The sequence below is a fragment of the Tamandua tetradactyla genome, chromosome 12, assembly GCF_023851605.1.
Source record: "Tamandua tetradactyla isolate mTamTet1 chromosome 12, mTamTet1.pri, whole genome shotgun sequence".
In the NCBI taxonomy this organism is placed as follows: Eukaryota; Metazoa; Chordata; class Mammalia; order Pilosa; family Myrmecophagidae; genus Tamandua; species Tamandua tetradactyla.
The window spans coordinates 62,225,589-62,251,953 of record NC_135338.1 but is presented as its reverse complement, the minus strand read 5'-3'; the positions used below and the strand labels follow the sequence as shown (position 1 = coordinate 62,251,953).

At 34.1% G+C, this 26,365-nt stretch overlaps 1 long non-coding RNA gene, 10 other non-coding genes and 1 pseudogene across 12 annotated transcripts in view; all 12 read right to left on the bottom strand.

Annotated features, from left to right (window-relative positions):
* Window positions 1-26,365, bottom strand: part of LOC143652214 (uncharacterized) — an 81,591-nt gene that overhangs the window by 22,717 nt on the left and 32,509 nt on the right. For both annotated transcript variants that reach the window (XR_013160492.1, XR_013160493.1), the window contains 9 exons: window positions 25,873-25,944; window positions 24,575-24,671; window positions 22,565-22,640; window positions 20,012-20,098; window positions 17,959-18,052; window positions 13,407-13,490; window positions 12,686-12,769; window positions 8,977-11,779; window positions 601-6,308 (listed from right to left, as the gene is read on the bottom strand). This is a non-coding gene — a long non-coding RNA (uncharacterized LOC143652214). The remainder of the gene's footprint in view (window positions 1-600; window positions 6,309-8,976; window positions 11,780-12,685; window positions 12,770-13,406; window positions 13,491-17,958; window positions 18,053-20,011; window positions 20,099-22,564; window positions 22,641-24,574; window positions 24,672-25,872; window positions 25,945-26,365) is intronic.
* Window positions 3,281-3,354, bottom strand: LOC143652877 (small nucleolar RNA SNORD113/SNORD114 family). Its single transcript, XR_013160925.1, has one exon. It is a non-coding gene; the product is annotated as a small nucleolar RNA SNORD113/SNORD114 family (small nucleolar RNA).
* Window positions 9,473-9,547, bottom strand: LOC143652860 (small nucleolar RNA SNORD113/SNORD114 family). Its single transcript, XR_013160911.1, has one exon. It is a non-coding gene; the product is annotated as a small nucleolar RNA SNORD113/SNORD114 family (small nucleolar RNA).
* On the bottom strand, window positions 10,307-10,381 carry LOC143652853 (small nucleolar RNA SNORD113/SNORD114 family). The gene has a single exon (XR_013160905.1). It is a non-coding gene; the product is annotated as a small nucleolar RNA SNORD113/SNORD114 family (small nucleolar RNA).
* On the bottom strand, window positions 12,137-12,228 carry LOC143652880 (small nucleolar RNA SNORD113/SNORD114 family; annotated as a pseudogene).
* Window positions 12,265-12,336, bottom strand: LOC143652854 (small nucleolar RNA SNORD113/SNORD114 family). The gene has a single exon (XR_013160906.1). It is a non-coding gene; the product is annotated as a small nucleolar RNA SNORD113/SNORD114 family (small nucleolar RNA).
* Window positions 13,250-13,324, bottom strand: LOC143652844 (small nucleolar RNA SNORD113/SNORD114 family). The gene has a single exon (XR_013160897.1). It is a non-coding gene; the product is annotated as a small nucleolar RNA SNORD113/SNORD114 family (small nucleolar RNA).
* LOC143652874 (small nucleolar RNA SNORD113/SNORD114 family) lies at window positions 17,110-17,181 on the bottom strand. The gene has a single exon (XR_013160923.1). It is a non-coding gene; the product is annotated as a small nucleolar RNA SNORD113/SNORD114 family (small nucleolar RNA).
* On the bottom strand, window positions 19,308-19,382 carry LOC143652858 (small nucleolar RNA SNORD113/SNORD114 family). The gene has a single exon (XR_013160909.1). It is a non-coding gene; the product is annotated as a small nucleolar RNA SNORD113/SNORD114 family (small nucleolar RNA).
* On the bottom strand, window positions 21,843-21,919 carry LOC143652859 (small nucleolar RNA SNORD113/SNORD114 family). The gene has a single exon (XR_013160910.1). It is a non-coding gene; the product is annotated as a small nucleolar RNA SNORD113/SNORD114 family (small nucleolar RNA).
* LOC143652866 (small nucleolar RNA SNORD113/SNORD114 family) lies at window positions 23,881-23,955 on the bottom strand. The gene has a single exon (XR_013160916.1). It is a non-coding gene; the product is annotated as a small nucleolar RNA SNORD113/SNORD114 family (small nucleolar RNA).
* LOC143652878 (small nucleolar RNA SNORD113/SNORD114 family) lies at window positions 25,141-25,217 on the bottom strand. Its single transcript, XR_013160926.1, has one exon. It is a non-coding gene; the product is annotated as a small nucleolar RNA SNORD113/SNORD114 family (small nucleolar RNA).

The window sequence follows — 26,365 nt, the reverse complement described above, 5'->3', positions numbered from 1 at the left end:
TTTCAATTGTTACAGGTCTCGATTTCATTTTTCTAGCCATTTAGGCATTTGTAGTATTATTTATTTCTTCTCTCCACTGTAAATGTACCACTCAAACTCAGCACTGATTCAAATAAAGAACAATGACTCTTACTTAACACTGTCAATTATCATTATTACCAAAAAAAGGTAACTCTTGACCCAATTGATGAACTTTAATGATTTCAAGTTTTGTTTATAATAATTCTTGCCTCATATTTACATAGTTGGCTATGCTTCACAGTCATCATCTTTATACGTATACATATTTGTTTAGGCTCCCAATTATTCACCTATATTTTTTTTTTAATTTTTAAAAAAAGCTCCAAAGCCTGAAAACATCATCCTTGAATGTTAATGAAATCTAGCTGTATGCTTATCCTCAAAGAAATGACACATGTCTTTTTGTAACGGACCTCAGTAGGTCAGAAAAGTCTTGATCATAAAGCCTATTTCAGAATGCATTCCATTCACATCACTGGTCCACGACTGGTCTTTGTTCATATAGTTTATATATTCTTCCTCTATGTAAAATGAACCCAGCAAAAATAAACTACAACTAAAACACTCACAAGTACTTACCTCTCCTGTGCACTCGTTCCTCGCCATGACAGTAACCTGCAGCTTTATCAATTACAGAATATTTAGGAAAAACCTAAAATAGAAATTTAAGGAGATATAAAAATGAGTGACATAGACTTGGCCTGTTTTTAAAGTCACCCTAAGTCATATGGATTACTCTAAATCATACTGAATCAAATTAATCATAAACTTTGGTATCATAAACTTCAGTACAGGCTTGACCTTATTTGATCCTGCGCATGTTTGCAGCCAGGTGAAAAAATCAGATTCATTTTAAACCTTGATTTATGTCACAATATATTATTGAGGCATTTTTACTTGTTTAATTTTTCTATCATTAACTTAAATAATCTTGATTTTATGTAACATTTTTATCACTGGACTGGGTCTTGCCCTCCTATATTAATTAATTAAGTTTTCATGTATTATTATGCCCATTTATCATTAAAAAAAAACAAAAACTATTGTGAACATTAAATGTAAATGGTTTGTAAAATCCAATTCAAACACAGGGATTTTAAGATGATTAAAAAGAGAAAACAATATCCAATCTATATGCTGTCTATCGGAGACATATTTGGAATAAAAAATGCAAACAGGTTGAAATTAAAAGGATGGAAGAATACATATCATACAAACCCCAAACATAAGAAGGCTAGGGTAGAATGATCATATTAATATCAGAAAAGCCAACTTGAAAATAAAACATATAGAGAATAAGAGGGATATTTTGGCATGATAAAAAGGTCAATCTAACAGGAAGATAAAAAAAATCATCAATATACATACACCTAATAACAGAGACCCAAGTACACAAAGCAACAACTGACAAAGTTGAAAGGAGGAATAAACAATTCAAAAATAATTTTCAATATCCCAGTATCAACAATGGATCAAAAAACTAGGCAAAACATCAGCAAGGAAATATAAGACACGAACCTCACGATAAACAACAAGCTCTATAACTATAGGAAAGTCAACCCAACCACGCAGAATATACTGCTTCTCAAGTGCACATAAAATATTCTCCAGCACAGACCACCTGCCAGACCTTAAAACAAATCTCAATAAATTTATAAGGACAAATCATATAAACTGTCTTCTCTGAACACAAGGGGGCGAAATCAAAAATTAATAACAAAAGAAATATAGGAAATTCATAAACATGTGGAAAATAAACAACATACTCCTAAATAACCATCAGGTCAAAGAAGAAATCACAAGGAAAATTAGAGAATACTTTGAGATAAACGAAAATGAAGACACAACATACAAAAATGCAAAGAAAGCAAAAAAAAGTATATGTACATCTTTTAATGAGCTATTTACTCAGATTGGTAAGAGGATGAGAACACGAATTTTTTTAATATGAACATCAATTCTGTATAGCAAGATGAATCACAAACTTTGTCTGACACACATGTTCATCATTGTCCCATATGGTGCCTCATTTTAGCTAATTGATTTTAACAAATATTTAGATGCTTTAAATCATTGTGAGCATGATTAGATTAATCTTTACCATGGACCATGCCATTTTCTATCACTGGCCTAAGAATTAAACTCATTGACTTATTAAATTACTTTGTTTATTAATAGTTAATTAAAATAATGAACACCTGTGAATCCACCACCTGGAACAAGAACAAAAGCTGACTACTACCCAGACAGGCGACAACACAGAACTTCTTTTCAAATGAAACTTGATTTAGAAGAATTAGATTTATATAAATCCTTTTCTTCATAATACATGTTCATCAATTCATTCTTTAATACATGAATTAGTCTGATAAACTCTTTAGTTTTTATTCAAAATAAATATTTAACTTTCCAGAAACTCTGGAGAGAAATGTTGTTGTGTTTATTTGTCTGCTTCTTACTCAAACTGGTAAGAGCCAAGACTTTTCTTAAAAGGGGGATCACCTGAGTCAAACTGGATGGTGCATGCCCAATGTTTCAAAACGTGCTACTCATTACGGGCTCATGTTTTATTTGTTTTTAATTGACACACTGTTATTAACTTATTCATTTATTCACCTGTAATGAGAAGATTAATATCTTTGTACACATTACACATTGCTATTAACTTATTCATTTTTTCACTTGTAATGAGCAGATTAATATCTTTGTACACAAACTCGAAAAAGTACAACTGATTAACAATAACTGCTCATTATCATACATGACTTTTCAAATGGAACTCAATGAAGACGACTGGACTATCTCATTTAGGACACTTTGTTGCCACTGGTTCATACTTGGTTCTCCTTAATGCAGTTAGTTAATCAAAATTATCAACATTTTTATGCTATTTCTTAATTCAAAAGAGAAAAATCCTACTGATCAAAAATAGTACATTGCATGAACGTTGAAACTGACAAATACCTCTCCCTATATGCCTAACCCTAAGATACAAAAGTTTTGTATGGATTTCAGTTCCTCAGTAATGGATTGATGATGATACTTGATTCATTACATTAGCTATAGTTATTCCAAATTTGGTCCTAATTTTTTTCAATTATTCATACGTTTGTCCCATTACTCATGCATTGATAAACTCATAATAAACAGTCAATATCAATGGAGCTCAAAAGTTCAAGAAAAAGAACCCATAAGCATCCCTAACTTCTGTTTATAGACTCATCTCTGACAGAGGCGAATATATTTATTACTCTTTGTTCTGGACCACAGAGTTCTAGATAGTCATTATTCACCATCCTTTACTCAAACACAACTAGCCTCGTGACTGATCCAGATTTCCCCCTCTTTTTATTCACTCAGTCATAACTTTATCTATGGATAAGTTCATTACTTCACTAATAACAAAATCTAAACCCATGAATAAAGAAACCCAGATAGCTTTAACATCTCTATAAGAAATCATTTTCCAAAGAGCTATTGGACTAGTATTCTTTCTTTAACTGACATCATTGTAGAAAACAGGGATTAATCAACATACTTGCTTTATATCAATCCCAATTTATCATCAATCCATTATTGGCATTCTCTAACAAGAATTTCGACTCTTACTTACATTGGCCTATATGCTCCTAGCCCACAAACATCCTGATCATGGCATCTATGCTATAGTGGATGAGAGAAAGAGAATGAGCTATTCATTCCACTGAGCCCATACTCTCTCCCCCTTTCATTATATAAAACAATTCTTTTCTCTTCAAAAAACATACACCTAGAATTCACCACTGATGCAAGGAAAAAACACTGGCTGTCACATACACCTGAAAACTACAGTTTTCTTTCACAAAAATCTAACACCTGTGAAACATTCACATAGGTAGACACAAGTAGAAAGTCTCAATCAACCTAAATACAAACATATATCTGCTTGTGTGCTCACTAGTGACAAGTGTCCTGTTTTTTTTAGTGAAACTCAGTGCTGCGTTTTAATTGTGGGATAATAAGAAGCCTCGTGCCAATGCATGCCATATTCAGACCACTACCTCCATTACTATTCATATTTTATGTGTGTGTATATGTACATACATACATATATAATATCCATGAATCCAACAAAGATCAAGAACAAATTTCTTGAATACTCCTAACATCTCTCAATGGACTAACCTCCCACAGAGTTGACTACATTAGGTACCTTTTCCTAATGGACCTGAGTGTTACACAAATATACTAATCATAAACCCTGGTCAAGATTTCATTCCACTCATGACTGGCCTTTTTTCCCTTGAATCTTAACAGTTTATTAAAACATACTTATGAAAAACCCAGTATGCACCATTTCACTTGAAAACTATAATATTAAAAATTATTTCCAACTTCATATGTGCTCCTTTCTCCTCTAGTTAACAATCGGATCATTACTAAAACAATGAATTTAAATGACTATAATGCAAACCTAAAGTGAGATATTAAACAACCACAAAGCAACTGAAATGGCCTCAGACTTAAACTTTGCTTTTAATTATCCACACATCTGCATTGAATGGGGCTAATTTTATTCCTTTCTCCATAAAACTTTCTCATCCTTGGTCTTCTTAAATTTTGTTTATGGATCTACACATTTATTCAATATTAAAACAGAATTAGCACCCAAGAACAAATCACCCAAACCAAGAACAGGAGCGTTGAGTAACACTTACCTTGAACTGCATGCTCCTCACCAACCAAAGTAACCCCAAATCTTCATTATTACAGAACGTTCAACCACCTACGTGCCCGTTATGTAAAGAATAAAGTAAATGTTGAAATGAATGAAACAAAATTACATTTTAATGTAATTACACTACATTTTAATGGATGTGAAAAGAGAGGGATTAGATTAATATCAAGCATAGATTCATGCCATTTTCTGCCATTGGGCCAAGAATAGACCCCTTTTATTTATTCAAATAATTTAATATTTAATTATTTATAAAATAGTGAGCACACACCTTAAATCCACCTATACAAAAAAAAGAGTAAAAGCTGAGTATTACACATGAGTCTTGATGCCTCCAGTTCAGATTACAGCCCTGATCTGCTCTACCACTGACCCTCACCTGTGCAAAAGTGAATTCATGGAGCTATGTGTCGCATGCACAAGTTCATCAACTGTCAGTGTTCAATGCTATTTTTATTCATTCAGTCATTCTTTAATTCATGAATTAATTTAGCTAAATATCAACTATTATCATTTTTTCATAGAACAGTATGTAACCTCCCAGAAACCCGCAAAATTTCTGCCTATCTGTATTACGCTCTTTACACAGTCCAGTAAGAGTCACGGATGTTTAGCTAATCGATAAGTCATTAACTTATTTATCCACTTATAAGGAAAAAAATCAAGATATTTGTACACAACTCAAAACAATATCACTAAATAATAGTAATGTCTGAACTCATTATAAGAGCTAACAGACTTTGTTTTTTGTAACAGAACTCAGTGAACACAATTGGGTCATTCTTGCTTGGCCATGCTTGGGCCTCTTTAAGTTATTTACATACTTTCTAATAAACCAAACATCCAGGAACTCAAAATAACCCAGACCATTGAACACTGACAATTTCATACATCTGTCCTTCAATGTCTTCTCCAAAAGTATAAAAGTTTGAAACATATATCATGGACACTAGGAACAGTGCTGGCTTCATTGTTTATGTTATAGTTTATCCATACTTGTCTGTTTTTCTTTTTTTCATACACTTATTTAATTCATGCACTGATTTGCTTATAATGATACAATCGATATCCATGAAATCTAAAAGTCCCCCCAAAAAAATCCTCGCATATTACTAATATCTCCAATAGAGGTAATAGACTAGTTTTCTTTTTGTGTGGATCTCAAAATTGCAGATATATTATTTATCATTTACATTGTTCTATGGATTAATCCACTAATTTAGTAATAATAGCAAAATATGTTCCCATGAATCAAAAAAAAAACAAATAAGACTCTAGAATATTCTTAGCATCTTCTATAGAATACATTTCCAGAGCTAAGAGACTAGAACTCTTTCTTTAATCTACCTCAGTACTGAAGTATGGATGAATTAATATACATGCTCCATATCAACTCCTTACCTATCACTCATTAGTCCATGATTGGTATTCTATCATTACGTTTCAAACTTTTTAATAATGGAGTCAATACCTTTAAATGAACAAGGCAAGAACTCTGCCTGTGACTTATATTGGTTTATACTCACAAAGCAAGAGTTAATCAAGAATACCCCTGGTCATGGAATCCATTCTGTGGAATATAGAGTAGACAATAAAGAACATGAGACATTCATTTAATTGATCATATGCTTTCCTACTTTAATTTTATAAGATATAAATAGATATACCTATTTATTTTATTGGAGGCAAGCTTTCAAACCACATTAACAAAATATCTTGTTTGAGTTTGGCACTTTTCCCCTATTTATTTCTTTGTCTACTGATACTTTCACTGATTCATTTCCATTCACAAAATTGGTCTGTAGTAGGTCATTTTTTCATTTAATTTGTACATTCCTTTGAGATGTAACAATGAGCAATTGTCAGCTGCTTATCCCACTCAACATCTAAAACACTGACAATAACTTCTACCAAGGTAAAAGCTTTGAGACATAAGCCTTAAATCTAATCCACAGACCTTTATAAATTAAGGAATATTATATAAACTGCAGTGAAACCAATACTGGAATAATATCCAGCTATGGAAATGAATGACAAAGCCTTGATCTCTTTTTAAATTGTTCTCCATTGCACTAAACTGGCTTAATTAATATATAACCCCTGCTTCATAACACATCCTTACGATTGACCCAAGTTTAGCATGCTTTCATTTCCTTAGCTATTTCTGCATTTATATATTTATACAACTTTTCTAGTACTCTAACAGAGGAAATAGCTAAAACTCACCAGCATCTGATGTGAAAACATTCACTACTCTCACATCTGTGTATGCATTAGTTACAGACAAGGGTTCTAGCCTTGGTCTATTTTCTTAATGAACCATAGTATTTCAGACATGGAATAATAATAATTCTTGTTCTAATACATGAACTCATAATGAAACAGAACTTTAGTAGACTGATCTATATTCATTTGCATTGATATTTATATTTATTGATCCATTTATAATAAAATTAATAGCCATGAACAACCTACATGGTTCAAAAACAAATTCCTTGAATATTCCTAATATCTGTCAATGGGCTCATTTTCAAGAGTGGTAATGGACAAGGTCTCTTTTTGTAATGGATTTTAATGGTATATAAATACAATAATTAAACTTTAGATCTGCTCTTATTCCATTTCCTATCAGTGCTCCATAATTGACACATTTTAACTAATTATACACTCTATTAAGGTGTAACACTGAACAAGAAGAATGCACCAATTGACCCTAATATTGCTTATTATCTACAATTCATATGTGCTCCTTCCTCAAGGAGTAACCAGACTAGATGATTTATCACTACAAGGAAGTTTATATGAACTATGAAAAAGCTAAAAACTCTGAAAAAAGGAAATAGCATCAATCTTTAAAACTGTCTATAGTTGGGCTAATTTTAATTCTTGGTTCAGAACAGTTCTCATTCCTTCTCATTTTTTATTTTATTTATGCACGTAGCATTTGACCATTCTCAACAGTACAGTGAGTATCAATGAATTAACCACCCAACCAAGATCAAGAACATACTTCCACCTGCTCTTGACCCACTGGGGAAATAACAAATACCACCATGATTAAAGAGTGATTTATCAGCCAAATGAATCAACTCTGGGAAGTTCAAAGGAGATATCAAAAAGAGTGAAACAACCAAGATTCAGATTTTGTTTCTATAAATGCGAGTTGATCAGGATGAAAGGACTCTCCAACACTTGTCCGTGACTCTCTATCACTGGCACAAAAATGAATCTCATTTTATTTATTGAATTACTTCAATTACCAATTTTACATGAACACTCTTAAAGCCATCAACCAAATCAAAGAAAACAACCAACTCTTAGACATATTGGTCTCATGTCTCTGCTCAAACATATAAGCCTTGATATTCTCTACAAGTATACATCACCTTACCAAATCGTATTCATCTAATTCCTTGCTTTGTGGCACATTATTAAGTCAGTTCTTGACCCTGAATTATTTGTTTAGTTATTAATTTTTAGTGCATAAAATGGTTTGTCCAGCCGTCTATTATTTCTTAGGAAACCAAACAACATCTACGTTATGAGTTATCAAGAACATAACTACTATTTTAATACCTGTCTATGTATTTGTAAACAAAATTGGTATAATCCAAGAATGTTTCCTTGAGAGGGGCAAAATATTTATGGTATAGTTAGTCTACACTTGGCTGTACTTTACACTTGTGCACAAAATGCTTAATTCAAGAATTAATTAAATCATAAAACTACAAGCAATACCCCATGGAAAACAATAAGCTCCTGGAATAATACTAACATTTCTCTATGGGATTATTTCCAAAAGAATGAACAATTTAGGTTTCTTTTTGTGCCCAACTATACTTCTAGACATCTGTAACTCATCAACTGTGATTCACAAGACCAACAGTCATCACCACTGGGCCAGAATTGACCGTGTTTTTCTTCATGCATATCTACACGTTTTTATTGATTAATTCATCATATTAATAAGAACAAAATAAACGTCTAAGAGTCATAAAAAACAAGAATGAGTCTTGACTATCTTTAAAATTTGTTTATAGAATCACATCACGTATACACTGATCTCTTTCATTAGTTGTCCTTAATGATATATATATGGATTAACCAACATATCAAAACGATAACAATCACTAGGACAAATTTGCCTTTTTTGAGTGTACATCACACTTGTAAATAATACAGTGAATACCTTCAAATCAACGCTCAAAACAAAGACAAGAATGTTGACTATCACTCACACTGGTCTCCAAAGATCCCCACTGAGCTCGTGACCATGAATGATGCTTTTAACAGTTTGGGTTCACCAATTCTGAAGAGTATAAAGCAGAAAAGATTGATAAAAAGATTGAGATATTAAGTCCATAGACTTGTCAGTCATTTAAGCATTTACTAATTTGGGATAATGTTTAATTATTTTTCTCTTAAGGAAAAAAACTCTGTTGACCTTGCACTGAAAAGATGAAAAGCACTGACTTTTACTAATAATGTCTATATCACCCTTAGACAAAGAGGGTTGAACCACTGAACCATTTGAATTTCAGTGTATTCAATATATATTAACAATATTTTCTTCCCAACACATATATTCACAATTGGACAATGTTTCGCCCTCTTCACTTCTATTCGTATAGTGATTCTTTCATTGATCCATTTATACTAACAAAATTCATAAACACAAAAACCAAGAACAAGATCTTTTTATAGTCCTGGCATGTGTCTATAAGATTCCTTGTGCGGAACCTCAAGAGTTTCAGACACGTATATTCATTGCCCATGTCTCAAACGCCACCAGTTGTCATCATTGGTCCAGGATTGGCCCTCTTTTCTGCGAATGTTTTTATACTTGCTAACTGATTTATTCATCAGCTCGCTAACAATAATAAAATAAACACCAATGAATCACAAAAACTCAAGAACAAAATCTTAAAGGACTCCTATTATTTGCCAATAGAATTATTTGTAACATTGAATAAATTTTGAATATATTTCTTTCATTAGGCATCCTCAGGGCTGCAAATATTGATTAATTGACAAATTTCATGTAAATCACATATGATCATCAGGACTTGGTTTGTCATTTTTGGTTATATTGATTTTTTTTAATATTAAGTGGCTAGACTAAATATGCCCAGAAACAAAGATGAGAACTTTGGCCATTACTCACATTGGCCTTCACACTCCTAACACAGACAGAGGCAATCACAGCAGTCAGGGCCATGAGAGAATGCGTCTACCCACTTGGGGGAGCCCATTCTGAGTACAAAGTAGAGCAGAAGATACAAAGATTGAGACATTATCTCCATTGATCCTTGCATTAAACTTTTCATTTCGTCATTGAGGTATTTACTGATGTGAATTAATACTAATTTATATATATATGATTTACTACCTTACTACATAGTTTCACAATTCCTTATTTACATTTGTTTATTGATTCCCTCCATGTTGCATTTATAATATTACAGTCATGATCCATAAAATCAAAGACCAAGAACACCATCCTGATCTATTCTGAACATCTCTCTACAGGACCATTTTCATGAGAAGCTCGACTACATTCTTTTTTGTTTGGACCTCAGACTTCCAGACACATAGTATTCATCACAAATGACGCATATGCCACCAGTCATCATCATTGGTCAGGGTAGGTACTGCTTTTCTTCATCTATATCTACATTTGTTTATTCATTCATCAATTATCTAATAAAAAACTAAAATTACAAATCACAAAAAACCAAGAACAAGAGACTTGACCATCTCCACACCTGTCTATAAAATCATTTGCCACTACAATATATTTTTCATTAATTATACCCAGAGTAGTACTCACGTTGGTCTTCATACTTTCAAAAAATAGAGGCAAACATGGAACTCTTGACCACAGCAAAATACTTTAAAACAGCTTTGGTGATCCTTTCTAAGGAATACAAATCAGAGCAAATGACTTGAAAAATTGAGACATTTTCTCTATTGAACTTTGCATTGAATCTGTCATTTCATCAGTCATCTGGACTTTCATTAATCGAGATAATACTCTTCTCTTAAGAAACTGAACATTATCAAACTTTTCACTGACCTACAACAAGAACATTGACAATGACCTACATTTGTCTCTCTCATCCTTAGTCAAAGAGGATGATATTGAATCATGTATTTCTCACCAGACTCCAGTGTTTTTAGTATACATTAATGTGTGTTTTTTGCCTCACAACGTATTTTCATCATCCGTTAATGGTTTATCCTCTTCAACTTTATATCCGATAATTATTTCATTGATACATATATAATGAGAATCAAATTCCCATGTCCACAAAGATAAGATCCTTTGAATGGACCTCACAGTTTGAGACACTCATACACCTAATAATCAATATGGGATTGGCATGAAACAATATGTTAGTTTCTGATGTTTCAATGGTGTGGATGAATAATGAAATAGATACATTCATTGAGGTAAATGATTCTATAGACAGATATGAGGGATACTTAAGGAAAATTTTCCTGGGGGACTGTGATCCATGGGTATTTACTTTATTATTGGAGACCTGGTGAATTGATAATTAACAAATGTAGACATGAATGAATCTGTCATTTCATCGTCATCATCACTGGTTCAGGTTTGGGCCCCTTTTTATCACTAGCATCTACATTTGCTTAATTCATTTAATTCACTGATGGCAAAAGAATAAATAACTATGAGTCACAAAAACATAAGAAGAAGAACCTTGAATATTCTTGCATCTATCTATAGAATCATTTTTCACACCGGTCTCTTTCTTTCCCATCATCAAGTTTTCATACATGAGTTCATCGACATAAAGCTTATATCAATTCCTATATATCACTGGAACACAGTTGATCTTCTTCGGTTATATTCACAATTTTAATAAAACAATGAATACCCACAGAGGGAAAAAAAACACTTAAACCAAGACAAGAACTTTAACTACTACTCACACTGTTCTCTACACTCCTATAACACAAGGGGACCCATGACTTCACGACCAAGCAAAGATGTAAGCCAGCTTGAGGGTATCCAATCTGAGGAGTAAACGTCAAAGCAGATGATTTTTTTTTTAAATCAGTAATAGTCTCCACAGATCTTGGCTTTCTGTATTTCATTTACTGAATTATTTAGGTATCATTCAATGATTCATAACAGATATACAGAGAGATAGATACGCATATATATTTCTTACCTTGACACATACATCCATAATGGGATAATGCTTCACCCTCTTTACATTTATTGATTTATATAATGTTTATGGTTCTTTCATTTATTCAATTATCATAATAAAATTAAAATTCATGAGTAAGGTGAGAGAAAAAAATGCTTGTAGAAACCTAACATCTATCTACAGGATATAGAGGGAATAGACTAGATTCCCTTTTCCTTTGGACCTCAGAGTTCCAGACACAAATTATTCATCATAAATGACAAGGGTAATATCCTTGGATAGTCTTAACATCTGTCAACATCTGATCATGTCTTGCAGAACCAATAGAAGCAAAGTCCTTTCTTACTAGACCTCAGACTTCCAGACACATATTCACCACACATGACTCATACACCACCAGTGGTTATCACTGGTCCAAGATTGACACTCCTTTTCATCATTCATGTCTACATTTGTTGATTAATCAATTCATCAATTCACTAATAATAAAATGAATACCCATGCATCACAATTCCCCAGGAAAAATATCCTTAAGTATCCTTCATATCTGCCTATAGAATCATTTGCTTCAATGAATATATCCATTCCGTTATGTATCCACACTGTTGAAAACATCAGAAATCAGCATATTATTTCATGTCAATCCCATATTGATTACCAGGTCAAGGTTGGCCTTTTTATTATATTTAACACTTATTAAATATTACACTGAATACCTTTTAAAAAAATCACCCAAGCCAAGACAAGAACTTTGCTTGTTACTCACATTGGTCTCCATGCTCTTAACACAGAGGCAACCACTGAGCGCATTATCATGGCAGAAGCCTTAAGTCAGCATGGGGATGTCCACCTGAGTTCAAAGCAGAGGAGATGATAAAAAGATTAAGAAACTGTGTCCAATGAACACTGCATTCTGCCATTCATTTAGCCAGTCACGTAGGCATTTATTAACTAGGGGTACTATATCTAATTTTCACTTAGAAAATGAACATCTTCAAATCTCCCATTACCAAGAACAAGAATAGGGCTGATTACCTATATTTGTCCGTATCATCCTTCATAAAAGAGGTAACACACCCTTGAGCCATTTATTTCTTAATGCACTGCACTGTTTCCCATATACATTAATGCCACATATTTTCATAATAGGTCGATACTTAAATCTATCCTTATTTATTTATTTATATTTACTGATGGATTCCCTCATTTATGTATTTATAGTAATAGAATCAAAACCCGTGGCACAAATATAAGAGTAAGAGCCTTCAATAGTCATAGTATCTTTCTATAGGATAGTTTCCAATAGAGGCAAAAGAAATTTCCTTTCTTATTGGACCTCAGACTTCCAGACACTTATTATTCAGCATCCTTGACTCATACGCCACCAATCATCATCATTGGTCCAGGATTTGCCCTTTTTCTGTATTCAGTATTTTAAGGGTTTACTGATTAATTCATCAATTCACTAATGATAATGAAACCAATACCTGTGAATCATAAATAGGCAAGAGCAAGGTCCTTGAATATCTCAGTCATGGCAGAATGCTTCCTTCACCTTGAGTACCTTTATTCTGAGGAATACAAAGAAGAATAGATGACAAAAGATTTGAAGCATTTGATCTGTCCATCCCTACTTTCTGCCTATAATTTACTTAGTTGTTCAAGTATTTATAAATATATAGTATTTTTTACTTATTCCATAATTGAATGAACAATGTTGAATTTGTGAATGACTCAAAGCAAGAACAATGGGTATTATTTAAAACTCTGTATCACCCTTAGCCAAAGGAATAACACCCTTGATCCATTCATCTGAAGGACTTCGGAATTTTCAATATACATTAATAGTATTTATTGCCTTTCCACATAATTTGTGTAACTGGACAATGCTTTACTCTCTTAATCTCCATTTAATTATATATTTTTATCAAGTCATTGCATCATAATCATATAATCAAAATTCAGGAGCCAGGAAAATTCCCAAGAACAAGATCCTTGATTATCACTAATATTTTCTGAAAATGATTATTGGTTGGGCAAAATTGGATTAATGAATTCATGTTTCCTAATACAAGCTTTGCCCTCTTTAAAGTAATTGGATGGGTTATGAACACACGCAGGCATTCACTTCTATTACAATAATCAATGTCACTTTACTTACCCAAACTCAATCAGAACCCTGATTGCTATAACATCTGTCCAGAGGACCACAACACACTAGTTTCTCTTTGTGGCTTATTATTTTTTAAGGAAACCAGTGAACAGAATTGCATTAATCAATCATAAATCTTGTCATGTGAAATGTTCTCAACATTAGTCTAAGCACAGCTCTCTCTCATCTAGTTAATTGCTTGGTAATTTATTTAATTATGTAAATATTTTCCTTTTTAATTATAAAACTAACCACCAGCTCCTAACAGGAACATTGATTATAATGTACACCTGCTGAGATGTTCCTTAACCAAAGGGATAACAACCTTGATCTACTCTGAGTGGTCTTTAATGCTTAGATGTAGTCAGAGCTGCTTCATAAAATGGCTCCCAAGAAGCCCTACTTCTTGGAATCCACAATCTTGTTAAAACCCCCTTCTGTTCAGAGTAGATTGGATCTTGGGACTCTTCTAAAGAATGGGATATGGCCAAAGTGATGGAAGGTCACTTATAAATAGCCGTGACTTCCATCCATCTTGTTTGCCCTCTCACTGCTCACTCTGATGAAGCCAGCTGCCCTGCGGAGAGGCTCGATGCTAAAGAACTGAGGGCAACCTCTTGCCAACAGCCCTCAACAGACTGAATCCTGCCAACAACCACTGAGGGAACCTTCGGTGACTGCAGCTTCAACCGGGGACCTAACAGCTTGTGACTGACCCTGAGCCAAAGCACGCAGCCAAGCCTTACCCAGATTGTGGACCCAGATAAAGAGTGCGGTAACGTGGAGCCCAGCAACAGATAATTAATAAAGATACAGATTAATAATCATCGTCGTTTTCATTAAAAAGGCTCACAATTTGTCCATGCTTTTTCTTTAGTTATATTCTTTTTTTATGTTTTTATCGATTAATTCACTTAAAGTAATATAAAAACTACCCATGAATCACAAACCCCAAAAAACAAAATTCTTGAATATTTCTAACATCTAATAGGTTCATATCCCAAGAGGAATGGGACTACTCTCCTTTTGCAATGGACTTCACTGCTGCATATCTGGAAGCCTGGGTTCATGCCAGTACTAACTCACCATGAGTCTATGCTTAGTATACTTTTTCTTTGTTAGCTTATACATTCGTTTATACGTTCATTGATTAACTACTAATAATATAATCAAAGCTTATGAATTACCAAAACCCAAGAACAAAAGTTTAAACTCTCCTAACATCTGTCCTAGAGGAAGGAAATGGCTCCCTATGGGTAATAGACTCAGTTTTGCATCACTGTCCTCGCCTCAAATCAATCCCAACTGGTCAATGTTTGATCTCCTTTCATTTTCTTTGTCCATATTAAATCAACCGTGACTGAAAAATAAAACTGGATAATTAAGCCACTGTGAAAATGAACAAAAATGATCTCCTTACTTGTTTCTTAATTGGCCACAAGTGTGCTGAATTGGTCCATGCATGACTTCCATTTATTTCATTTGTTTATGTGGCCATTTACTTCTTTTCAATAATAGAGTCAGCATCATGACAAATCACCAAACCAGAAGCAATTGCTTTGACTATTACTTACAGAGGTTTCTACCCTCCTTATTCAACAAGTTAACAGCCAATATCTTCCTCATTAAGGAATGATTGAATTAGCTATGGTGTGACCATTTTATGGAGTAAAAGCAAATGTAAGAAGAGGTATATATGTATGTATAGATATATGATAGTTGTATAGATAGATGATAGAGATAAATAACTAGATATAGATATATAGATACATAGAGATAACAGAGATAGATGGGGGTGGGTGGGTAGGTGGGTAGGCGGATAGATAGATAGATAGATAGATAGATAGATAGATAGATAGATAGATTTAACAATGTAGATGCAATTTTTTTGAAAAAGAAATTGAATTCAAGATCACACTGTTCAGGAATAAACCTTGCTGCTTGTCATATCTTATATTTAAACCTTAATTGGCATACCTATTGATTGGTTGATTCAAATACTGAATATAACTATTATAACAAGCAATGTTGGAATCGACACTAGAAAAATAACAACCATGACTATTATATATCGTTCATGTGCCCCCTACAGCTGGATCTTCTTTCTAAATTAATTTTGCTTGGGAAAAATTAGACTAATCTGAATCCTAGATTCAAGCACATTCTCAGAAATTGTCCATCCTTGTGCTGCCTGTGTTCATGTAGATATGTAGTTACACAAGGAGTAATTTAATTGTCTATTCCATGCTAAAGAAACTGGCAGTGACAAATGGACCAAAACCCAGGAAGGGAAAATATAACATAAAAATATATTCACCATTCCAAAAATGTTAAGAACCTACATTGAGTTTCTCTACATGGAGAGCAGCTGGGTAGAACTGAACTAGTCACTATTCTGGTTCCGTAATCCATGCCCACCACTGGGCCAAGCTTTGCTTTCATTTAAGTAATTAATTCTCATAGGAACTGATCCTTTTGTTTATTATAATATCATTACTATATGTGAACCCACAGAAACTGGACAGTATCAAGGCCTTCCATATGTTCATGCAGCACAGAAAAAAGAGTAGATCATTTCATCCTGCTTTCTACCAGAACTCAGCAAAGATCATTGGATTGATGGTAACTGGTCTTGTGGCACGTTCTCTCAACATGCATGCATGTATAAGCACCCTCTCAATTAGGGAGTTATTTAATCTCTTATTAATTTCTGAAAATGTTTTTACCCTTTTCTTAAAAAAACAAAATGCAACATTCCCTACCATCATTACCAATCCAGGGCAACATAAGCTCGTACATCCATTTCTATAAAGGCTCCTCACACAAAAGGGTCAGCTTTAATCAACTGATTTCACTGAAACTCGGTGCTTCAGAAATGGAGTAATAATGATTCCTGTAGCATCACATATTTGGACCAGGAGTAGCCCATTTCTCTTTATTCATTTATACATTTATGTATTTATTTGTGGGCTGACTGACTGACAGTAATACAATCGGTACAGAAGGCCCCAAATAAACTCCTGCACAAGCTTCTTTTATGAGACCTCAGAATTATAGGGTTTAATCAAAGTCCTTGATTCAGACACCCCAGGGTACTCATCATTGATCCAGGCTAAACAATCTTTTCTTCATTTATACCTTTCTTATCCATTAATTCACCGACAGTAAAAAAAAAAAAAAAGTCAATATCTATGAATCTAAAAAGAAGTTAAATTCTTGAATATGACCAAGACCTGTTTTTAAGCCATCTTCCTATAGAACTAATAGACTGATCTCCTTTTGCAATGGGCACTTCCAGCTCAATCAACAGTGTTACCTCATATTCATCCCATATTTACTGTTGGTCCAAGCTTATTCCTCTTTCATTTAGTTTGTCTATATTATCAGATGGCAAAATAAATGACCATAACACCAGCTCCCTTCACAACTATCTCCCATCCCTCCAGGGGGAGCTGTCCAATAGAGCTCTGTGTGAGATGGAATGTACTGTAGCCACCTGCAGCTACTACATACTGGAAATGCAACTAGTGCAACCAAGAACCGAACTCTACATTTTATTTCATTTTAATTAATTTAAATTTAAATAGCCACATGCGATCGGTGTGTGAGACCAAAGACTGTACATTGAACAGTGCAGTCTTAAAATTTTATCACTTTTATTTCTGGAGAATGTTTAAATCAAATGCAGTGTACAATTAAGATGGATCGTTAATCAGCTTTGCAAATGAAAACAATGTCCTTCATCTTATTTTAACCACAACTGTGTGGAAGTGGATTAATCACAATTGAATGGCAGAACACAATCACATCAGTGGTTTATGCATGGCTTAATTTAAATCATTCAGTAAACGCTAATGAAAGATTCACCCAAACTGAGAAGAACTTACTTCAGTATTAAGGTCTCTTACTAATGGAAGTAATGAAGGTATAAGCCACGTCCTTCCTCTGCAGAGATTGGCCAAGTCAGCCGTGATCTTTATTCTGTGGAGTAAAAAGAACAAACAGCGCAGATTTAGATTTATTTAAAGAGCATTAGCTGTGTGATAACAGTATAACCATAAAATTAATTCAAATCCCATTTCATCATTGACCCAAAAACAGTGTTCCTTTTTTTTTAGGTATTGGTTTACTTAATTATCAATTTTAAATAGTATCATGGAAACCACTGAATCTACCTCCCAAAAATAAAACTATGATTATTGCAACTATTTATCTATACCTCCCAACCCACATAGGCAAGAAATTAGATTAAAAAATTTTTAATGGTCTCATCGTTGGTAGAAATGGATGGATTTCAATTTCTAATCCATGGCACATTCTCACCAATGGTCTGTGCTTGACCCTTCTCAAGTATTAATTCAGTTATGTGCTATTTTATGTATTCATTTATGAAATGAATAATTTCATGGGATAATTTGATCGTCTATTCACATATATTAAAAATATTCAGGCACAAAAAACAACAGTAAACTCATGAATAACCCAGAAAAAAAATTTGTCATGTGTCTATATGCCCAAACCCAAACTGGGAGAGAATATCAGGAACATGGACAAAGATTAATCCTCATTCTAGCTTCCAAACACATGCTTCAATAGGACGATGCTTTGCTCTCTTTCTGAAAAAATCGATAGCAAATAAGGACTTATTTAGTCACATGTGAATCAATAGCATGGGAGTTTTTAACTAACACTGGGCAAGAACCTTGAATAATATTGGTATGTCTCCATATGTCTATTCCATAATCCATAGGGAATAATAAACTATAAATAATAAACAAATAAACATTTTCTATTTGTTACTAAAGCTCAGTGAACAGAACCATATTGAGGATAACTCTTTTCATAAGGTACACTCTTAAAGAGCAATTAAATAACTATTTAGACAATTACTTATGTAAAGGTTTTCCCCTCTCTAAATAAAAACAACCACAAACAACCACCTGTATCAAACAACTATGTTGAGTTTTATATACATCTCTCGGCAGGCTCTTTCCAGAAAGGGTTAACTGCCTTTATCAACACAAATTACTTTCATTATCTACTCTCATAATTGGACCCTTGACTGGCCTTCCTTATATTCACCTATTTATACATTCCTCTATTTATTCATTCCCAGATTCACATATAAAAATTCAGCTTATAAACTGTGAGTGTACTTAGTCAACATGCCTGAATATTCTCTACTTCTGCCACAAGCTAATTTCCATAAAGGGAAAAGGTAAGGTCTCTTTTTATAATGGACCTCAGAGTTCCAGGCAAGGTTTAATCAAAATTTTTGATTCAGACACCCTCCAATCTCATCATTGGTCCAGGCCTAGCACTCTTTATCTTCATTCATTTATACCTTCATTATTCCTTCAATCGCAACCTCTTAAAAATAGTCTTCACATGACCTAGAATTCGAACTTTCACATACGGAAGCTTTCCAACCTTGCAGTGCTGCTCATGTGGAAAAATCCACAAACCTTACTTCGTGTCTGTGCCATCAGTACCCACAGCCTAAGTCTGAACTGCTTTCATTTAATTTGTGCACTTCAAAACATGGTACAGTACACAACCAAAACACCGCAACAATATCCCACAGCTAGGACACAAACATTTCTACCACCTTCCGAGAGCCTCCCCTAACAATTAACAGCCTGGATCTCTACCAATACAGGAAATGTTTAACTCAATGGCAGCTCAGAAATAGGGTAGAACATCAAACTGTTTTGAAAATGAGTTCAGTTCCTCTCATCTTTAAAAAAAAACGGAACTCAGTTGTGCTAGAATGAGTTATTCCTACTTCTTGATCCATAGCCCACACCCATTACTGGTCGATCCTTGAGATACCTGGGTTTTATCTGGGTGCAGATAGCCTTTTCTTCCACAGAGAAACTTCAGTGGCCACACCTGCACAAACCCTGTGTGCCAAGAACAGAAATCTCGATGATTACTCACGTTCATCTCTGTGCCCTTTATCCAAGGAAGAAATAGCCATGATCTTCATCGCTGGAGAATGGGTTGATTCTCTGCAGTGTGTTCATTCTGGAGGAAAAGGAAGATTTTTTTAAAGAATCAACACTGTAATTTTAATTTTTTTAATGAAGGTTAGCTCAGCATTATTAGATTAATCATAAAGATTGGTCTCTGTCACCTGGATATCATCAGCATCCCTTCATGTACTGAGTTGGCTCAATTTTTTGTGTGAAATAATGCAATGAACACCTTTTAATCTACTACCCAACACAAGAAGAGTTAGATATAACTACTATGATTATCTGTTCAGATAGCCCAACCAAAATGCAAAAAAGTTAGATAACTTTTTTAATGGCCAAAACAATTCTTGTTTCATAACACAATCTGATCAGTGGCTATAATGACTTTAATCAATGTATTGATTGATTGACAATGATTCAAAATAAATTCTTGATTCATTTATGCAACTAAATTAATTCTAATAAATTATTGGTTTGTTTATTTAAATGCATTAATCATAATAAATTATTGATTCCTTTATTCAATGAGCCTTCAAATAATTTATCTATTCCTTTTTTCTGAAGAACTGCAAAACAGTAAAGCCAGATTGCCTGCAGTCGTCTGTATGTGCGTACTTCTCCTCAACACCGCCCAACATGCTAGTTGCTGGCCACGTGTGGCCCATGAGTACAACTGCAGAAGTGAATTTTTATTTTTAACTAATTTCAGCTTAAATGCTAATAGATGGATGTGGCAAGAAAGTGGGGGCTGTATGGCCCTTACCTAAAGGAGGGCACTGGATCCTTTCCTTTAAAGAATTTCAGTAGGATAGAACACCATCAATCATGCCCCCTTCCTTGTACACTACATACGCCTTCACAGGTCCACAGTTGGCCATCTTTTCAATAATGGATTGCGTTATGAAATTACTCTCTCACTCACATGCATGAACCCCAAGGACACTGGGCAAGAACTCTGGATTTTGTTAAATAAGTGAGTAACATCTATCCATTCACTTATTTCCTCACATAAATCATTAACAAAGCGCATTTATATTTTTTCTTCTTAAATAAAAATCAGTGTTAGATTAACATCCTCAGTGTTTGCACATAGACATTTTCCAAGTTCTTTATTACCTAATATTAATATTTCATTTATTAATAATAATATTAAATTGTTTATTGCAATAGGTTATATTAATGTTTTTATTACAATGACTCATTTAAGTTATTGTTGAATAGAGGTATTTATTGTATGGATTATTATTGATTATATTAAATGCATTATTTAATTATGCAAGAGTTTTGTCCCTCTCAAAAGTCCCCTTTTTGTCCCTTTCAAAAATGAAACAAGTAACCAGCAACTCACCACCAACCCATAATGACAACATTGGCATCCACGTATAGCTGTCTGTCTATATTTATCTATTCCTCCCCCCAAAGGGGTGGCAATTTATTTTATTTGAACATAAGGCCTCAGAAATATATCAACAATAATCCTCAATTCGGGCAGGCCATGGTGGCTCAGCAGGCAAGAATGCTCACCTGCCATGCCAGAGGACCTGGGTTCAATTCCTGGTGCCTGCCCATGTAAAAAAAAAATAATCCTCAATTCACTAGCTTCTCTCAGAATTGGATGAGGTGTAGCCCTCTTTGCTTTTGTTTATTTATACTTTATTAAATTATGCATTGATTTATTTGTAATACAATCTAGACCCATGAACAACAAAGGACCAAGAACATGATCTTCGACTATTTCTAATTTCCTCTCTATGAGCATTTCCCAAACATATAATCACTATTCCACTTTTGCAATGGACCTCAGAGTTACAGACAGGGTTTAATCAAAACATTCTATTCAGATGCCCCACAAGTACTCATCATTGATCCATACTTGGCATTCTATGCTGTCATTCAATTATATTGTTCTTGATTTATTCATTAATTATAGTAGAATCAATGGCCATGAATTAGAAAGGGGGAAAAAAGATTCCTGAAGCTGTGAATATATCTGTAAAGGTCTACTTCCCATGGGGATAGAGGACTAGAGCTCTGTGTGATACATCTCAGCACTGGGGGTATAAATGAATCCATTTCTTCTCATATCACAAATTTCATATTGGTCACTGGGCTATGCTTGGGCCTCTTCCAGTCAAACTGCCCATATATTAAATATAGTACAATAGACCGCCATGAGACAGCCATCTTCTGCACAACTAAAAATAAGTTCTTCCACTTCATTTGGATATATGCCCTCAGTGGGTTAATGGCATACAACAATATCAAGGGGAAGTGTTCCAGTCCATGGTGGTGAAATAATAAAATAGAGTATTAAGCCATTGTGAAAATGACTGAAAAACCTTCCATTTTTTCTGTCCTAATGAATTTAGTTGTACTTATTTGGATCATAGCACATTTCCATCATGGGTCAAGGCATGGCCATCTTTGAATGGTTTGTGCATGTGGGCACTTATTCTTTTAATAAAATTTAGTGATGAATTCCCAAGCAAGAGCGTGAACTTTGATTATAACTTACCTTGATCCAGTCTCTCCCTCTCTCAAAGAGGAAACAGGCAATATCTTCATCACAAGATGATGATGCTGTGTTAATTCTAAGGAATAAAAAGCAAAACTTAAAAAGAATCAGTCAGCCTACATTTAGTTGTTGCAAATGAAACATAGTTGTGCAGTATTCAGTTTAACCATAAACCTTGGTTCGTGTCATATTCTCAACATTTGAGGAGAAAACTACATTAAATTTATTGACTGCAGTAATTTTCTGCTTTAAATAATATAATGAACACCTTGAGTTCAACAGTAAACATAAGAAGAAGAACCATTGTTAGGAATATCTGTCTATGCTTGCTACCCACATGGGGAAAGCAACGATCACCTTTTTTATTGTACTTTGCACAGAACTGGATGCATGAGACATTTAATTCATGGCACAATCTCACTAATAGTCAAAGTTTAACTCTACTTAATATATTCAATAATTTATGTATGCATTAATTCACTTACTCCTGTAAATGTAGGAGTATCACTTCATTTTTCTAAAAGAAGTCCAAAATGGTTGAAGGTTAAACAATTAGCAAAACAGAACTGAAATACCATTACTCATAAATGTCGCTATGCACAGCTAGAAATGTCTGGAGCTCATTGTCTCAGGACATAAAGCCATTGCATGCTTCAAATTAGTACATTATTTGCTGAGATATAAATTCATGCATTTCTTCTCTTATAATTATACCTCAGCATCTGAGAGCCCACAGACATCAGATAATTTCTCTGAATAGTATTTAACATTTGTCCTTATGCCATGACCCAAACGAAGAGCAAACTGGCTCCTTTTATGACTGTTTGCTTATAAAATTCCATTTTAAAAGACTCCTTTATTCAAAAGTCTCATCATTGCTTCACGCTTGTCTCCTTCTTAGTTACATATTTAATCAACTGTTTAACAGTCCTTAATAGAACCGGTTATTACCAACTCACAGCTAATACAGAACACAAACAGCGACTCTCATTGTAAATCACTGTACACTTCTTAACAGTGGTAAGAGCCTTGACTATTAATTTATTGAGACTAAGAATCTGAGAATTGTTTTAATAATAATAATTCACATCTCATTACATGCCTTAAAATTACATCACACATTTAAAGTGTGCACATGCCGGAGACGCAGGTTCGATTCCCAGAGCACACACACACACAAAAAGTATGTGCTTTTTCGTTCATTGATACATTTCTTTATTCACGGGCTGATTTTACCATTTATAAACCACAAAAGCCCAAGAAAAGGGTTGGAGTCTCCTCTTCCCACAAAGAAAATAACTAGGTTTCTCTTTGTTGTGGACCTCAGAGTTACATATGGGTTTAATCAAAATCATTGTTTCAGAAACCCCATGGCACTCATCACTGGTCCATGATAGACATGGTTGAATTTTCTTGCTGCTTTTAGTGACTAATTTACTAATTCGCAAATAATAATACAATCAAAAATTCCAAAACCATGATCCTTGAATTTTAGGCTTTTGTCCCACAGAGCTAATAGATTACATTTTTTCTCTATAGCCCTCAAGTTTGTACCAATGCATCAGTCAGTATTCCCACTTTCTAGCATATCTGCATTCAGCATCAGTCCCTGTGGCCCTCTTTTAATTCATCATGGTTAAAGAAGGGATGGAACCACCATCTCCCCCAGCTCTGAAACACTCACAAGATCTTCCTTATTCTTACAGGCTGACCCACAAAGAGCCAACAGCCAAGATCTCTACCCATATGGGAAGGCTTAAATCAACTTTGTTACAAAATTTTAAAATTACATTAATCAGCTCCAAAAATAAATGAAATAACTTCTACTTCCTTGTAAAATCACCTCAGTGGTGTATGTATAGATTAAACATAATTTTTGGTTGACAACACATTGACATTATTGGTCTATACTTGGAGATTTTAATTTATTGCATTAGGAAGACATCTATTATTTTGAAATACCTCAGTGAAAAAATCATCCAAATAAAGAACATGAATTAAGGGACTTACTCGGATAAGTCTCTGTGCTCCTTGTTCACAACAGTGTTTTTTGTTGTTGTTGTTGTTTTTAGAAAATGATTAAATTAGCTGTCCTATGTTCTATGTCCTATGGGGCGGAAAAAGCAGATTTACACTGGATTTAGATTTTTGATGGACCTTAGTCAAGCAGAACTATATAACAATAAACCCTGGACCAAGAATGCAGTATTTTTATCATTATTTATTAATTCAATATTAAAGATTTTAATTTTAAATAATAAAATAAACACTACTGAATCCAGCCTTTAGCACAAGTATAGTAATTAAAAATACCTGCCTACATATTTCTTCACATAGAGGTAAGAGTCTACTTTTTCATGGACCTTACTCAGAAAGAATTGGATAAATTTCAATTCTTACTTCACAGCATATTCTCAACACAGTCTAAAAATGGCACTACTGCATGTATTTAATAAACTATACACATAACTTGAAAAATGCAACCCAGACCTCAAACACTTTCTGGGTGCTCCTGTCCCTATGTGCCTCACCCAGAAGATAATTTCCAGAGACTACAGGCTGATACTCATGTTGTAATGGACCTCAGGATGGCACAGAGGGCTTCATCAAAGATGTTGATTCAGACACCTCCACAGAACTCATCATTGATCCAGACTTGGAAAGTTCTTCCTTCATCTACAGCTTCTTTGACTGATGAACTCATTCATGGACCAAGAATAATATAATCAACAACCTTTGTTCTTGGCAAAACCAAGAATAAGAGAGCTGTCTACAGCCCCCCTTGTGCATAGAGCAAATAAACTAAATCACTTTTCACAATGAACCTCTCTTTTGCATACACGGATTAATCAGCATCCTAGCTTCATATAGATTCCATACGTATACTCTCCTTTCATTTAATTGGTCCATATATGCAAGATGGCATGATTAAAAAAAACATGACCTTCCCACCTTAGGCCACAATTGAGAAAACTGACATCTGCTGGCTTCCAACAGTTGGAACATGAGTTACTGCCTCAGAGAGACAGCAACTTAGATCTCTGTCACTGAAGGGATGGATTCAACAATGGCAGTACTAAACAGCTGTGAAAATGTGTGACATGCCCTCCATCTCCTCAGTAATGAGCCTCAGTTGCGCTCTGTTGGATTAACTATACATTTTAATTCATGACGCATTCCAGTAATGGGTTCTTGACTGGCACTCCCTAATTGCATGCGTTGTGTAGCCATTTATTCTAGTGAAGTAATTTGGTGTGCTCCCATGACTGACCCCCACCCGACAGCAGGATGTCAACTCTGATGCTTACTCAAGTCTTTCTGCTCCAGGGTCACTGAAGTTAACAGCCAAAGTCTTCATGATTGGAGCTCGATTAAATCAACTGTGCAGTTTTCATTGGATTGATTTACAAAAAAAAAAAAGAATATAAAAAAATGAACACAAAAAAGAACAAAAAAATGAACAGAATTAGGTTTTTTTAAAGTGACATTTGTCAGGATGACGAGGTTAATCATAACCCCTACACCAGGTGACATTCTCATAATTTTACCAACAACGGCACTCTTTATTAACCTATTTAAATTTTAGTATTAAATAACATGGATAACACTGAATCCAATCCTCAACAAAAAATAAGAATAATTAGAAAGATCTGACTTTACTTACTACCCACATGGGGAAAGTAAAGATCTTTTATTGGACCTTGTATATGAAGAACTGAATATATTTAATCTATGGTTCATGGCACAATCCCACCAATAGTCACTGTATGTATTTATGTATTCACTCACTTAGTGGATAAT